Raw genomic sequence first — 3,483 nt, 5'->3', positions numbered from 1 at the left:
CTTTGACCAGTTTCTCTGTTGCTATGTTCTCCAGTTGAAGTAGCTGCCCTCCTCTCCCATACCTGGAATGAGCAGAAAAAGGGCATATTCACCATGAGGGTAAGGGCAAAACAAGAAATGGTAGGTTTTGGTGTTATGCATTTCCCGACCCAGCCATGCCAGCTTACAGCTTCCGAAAGGGCTTCGTAGGGAAATTTCTGGATTGGTCTTAGCTAGTTCAGCTGTTTATCTGCCTGAAAATAGGGCCTGGGGGAGTGACCTCTTCAGACAGGGTCTAGTTGTATATCCTAACAGCTGGATTCTATGCCATTGAAAGGAACATTTGTCATATTACTTCAAATTCAACAGGTCCCACACTCAACCTGTCTCCTTATGTTGCCCTTCAGACCCTCAGCAGCAATAATTTGGTTTGCTTCCTCGCTGATTTCCATATTTGTTGCAAAAGAGGCAAATTCCTCCTTACTCCACTTTCTGCCTCATTTAGACTCCTATCATGTCCCCTGGGGTAACCCAGGTCATTCTCCCTCCCAGTCCAGTGTTGGTCTGATCCATGCCTTCCACCCCTTGGCCAGAGTGAGCTTCCCCAAATGAAGATCTTCTCACTCTTCTGCAATTTTGTGTTTTTACAATCTGGCCCATACCTTGGATATAAAATCAAAAATTAAAAGCTTGCCCGACCTATAAAATCGTTTGTGATTTGGCCCTGTTTACTTGTTTTGACTCATTTCTCACCTCTGCCCACTCCTGCCTGTACTTCAGACATTCTGGACCACTGCATTTAGAGCTTTAAGTAGTCATTAGTCCTTACAATGCCCTAAAATATATATTTTTATACACTCTTTTAGGTAAAAAGATGTGGGCCTTGAAGCATACAGCTGGTAAGTGGCAAAATCTGACTTTAAAGATGAGTCTTGTTGTTTCTGAAGCCTATCGTCTTCCTGGCACATTGTGGAGTCCACCAGGCCTGCAGTGAAGGAAAGAGTGGGCCACTTCTACTCAGAAAGCCTTGGCATTTTCTCACTAGAGCCCTGTCCTTTCTCTCTGCATCACATGATTTTGCAGATGTGAGGGGTGACTGAGCCCCACAATTAAAAATCACTGCAAAATTCACTGTGGCCAAGAAGGCACACCATTCATCATGTGAACTGTGCTCAGATTCCATTGCTTGAGTTTAATCAGACTAATGAACCAGCTGGCTTCCTTTCTTAAGTGATTTCTGCTGTTTCCATTACTGGGTAACAGCACAGCAGGATTTGAAAGGGAGAGAGAAGAAAATTCAGTTGGGGTAAAAGGACATCCTCCAAGTTAGCCAGCTGAAGAGTTGGCTGTACTGGGGGAGATAAGGCAGAGTGGCTGGGGTCAGGAGGAGGAACTGGTAGAGACCTTGGAGGAGTCCAGGCCCCACCTATCACCTCCAAGCAGGTAATTCCAAGGAAGGGAGGAAGTTTTTAAAGTTTTGATGAAGACAGCTCCAGATGACTTAGAGGCCAAAGCTCCCCACCTTCCTCACCAGGGATGTTTCCATCCACAGGCCTTGCTTCAGTGAGTGGCCATGTGCTGTGCCATGGGGCAGCCATATTGACATTCCTGACAGCCAGCCTGGTTACCTGACATAAGAAGAGCCACCCAATCTGGAGTCTAGCCAGGGGCTATAGTTTGGGCTTGTCCTTAAAAAGATGACCTGGGACAAACAAGTTGTCAGCTAGCTCTGGAGAAGAGAGAGGAGAAACTCATGTACATTTGGGGTCTGGAATGGCCATAATGGATTAGATGACCACACATTTGAGTTTTCCCTGGGAACTCCCAGTCTATCCCAGTATAATTATGACTAGGCCCTCCTTTCACTTGCATAAGTATTCCAGTTTAAATAAAAATATTCAGTCACTTTAATTATGGATCATAATGGGATGTGGAGTCAGGTCTTGAAGACCCTGTGCATTGGGCTGAAGAGTTTGATTTTATGCTGAAGGCAAAGGGGATTTTACAAGATCACTCTGATAAGTGGCCAGTGGATGAGAGTGCACTGAAGTGGAGGCAAGGAGATCAGCTGGGAGGCTGATTGAACAGTAGGGACAAGAGAGGCCTGCATTAACCCAGGTGACTGTAGAGGATGAAAAAGCAGATATGTTCAAAAACTATGGAGGAGGCAGGTCTGGAAGGATTTGGAGACTAATTACACTGGGGAGCTGAGGGAGAGAAAGGTGTTAAGGGTGAACCTTTCACCAGGAAGGGTATGCTGGTGGCAGGAAGATGGTGTGTGTAGACTTGAACATGTTGGTCTCCAAGGCCATCAAAATGGCAGCTGAGTGATTAGGGCTTGATTAGGAGGAGAGGCCTGGGCTGGAGACACTGAAGGAGAAGTAGCTTCATTCATGGGAATAGCAAGACCACACAGAGAAGAGGGGTAAGGTGGAGGAGTATACAGAATAGGCGAAGTTAAAACAAACCAGTAACTCAAGTCACAGTCTGGGCTGTCTCACTTTCCACTAGCCCAACCTTTCCCTCCTCACCTTAAAGGCACTATTATTTTAATTACTCTTGAAAGAAGGGGTTGAGATATTTAGTCACTTGGGAGGGGACAAGTGCAAACAGGGGAATCAGAACATCTGTTTTTCCCTCTTAAGTTCAGTGCCCCTAGAAAAACGACAGCCCACCATATAACAGGAAGCCCTGTACTGTGCTCAAATCCCAGCTTTGCCTTGAAAAAGGCATGGTTGAGATAGCTCAGAATGGTGGGAAGAGCTCTAGAATTTGAAAATAGATAGACCTGGGGCCAGTATCTGGCTCTGTTATTTACTTACCAGATTGCTTTGTAAACTTGCAAAGTTGCAATATCTAGGAATCTTGATGTGCTCAGCAGAAAAATAGGGATAATGATGAACAACTTTCAGTTTGCATAGCTAATCCATGGCTGGTAGAAACTAGAGCTCACAGAAATTTTATGTAAGATTTCCAAGTCACTTGGCTAGTAAGTTACGGGGCTGGTGTTCCAACCCAGGGCTCATCAATTTTGTTCCATTTGTACTTTCTAGGGCATTTTGCTACCTGGCACATGGATGACTTGCAGATGCCCTCAACTTTTTTTGATTCAAGTAAGGCATTAATAACCAGACAGATGCCGAATCAAGAATATGCAAAGTTCCCTTGTTTACCCGCATTTTCCTTGGGACCTAAGGAAAGCCCCCTCTTTCTCATCTATAAATGGTTGGGAAATTACTTGACCTATTCCGTAGGCCAATTGTTTGAGCTAGATTAGTCAATGTCAGCGGAGTGTTCACACAGTAGGTGCTAATTAAATGGCAACTAAGGCTGATTGTAAATTTGAGGTTTGAGGTTAAGTCTTCCAATGGGCTTTGTTGATAGTGACAGTGATTGTGGTAGTGGTGGAGGCAGTCGTAGTAAGAGCAGCATTAGCTAACATAGAACACTGGGAAGTCTTCAAATGCCAGAAATAACCCTCATTTAAATAATCTCATTTAAATT

General features: G+C 44.6%; 1 long non-coding RNA gene across 1 annotated transcript; it reads left to right on the top strand.

Moving 5' to 3' along the window:
- LOC115291919 lies at positions 1-3,179 on the top strand. The gene is made up of 3 exons (XR_003908729.1): positions 1-99; positions 846-878; positions 3,033-3,179. It is a non-coding gene; the product is annotated as an uncharacterized LOC115291919 (long non-coding RNA).
- Positions 3,180-3,483: the final 304 nt, after the last annotated feature.

This window comes from Suricata suricatta, chromosome 5 (assembly GCF_006229205.1).
Source record: "Suricata suricatta isolate VVHF042 chromosome 5, meerkat_22Aug2017_6uvM2_HiC, whole genome shotgun sequence".
Lineage (NCBI taxonomy): Eukaryota > Metazoa > Chordata > Mammalia > Carnivora > Herpestidae > Suricata > Suricata suricatta.
The sequence above is the reverse complement of the archived record's forward strand: the minus strand, read 5'-3'. Positions and strand labels throughout refer to the sequence as shown.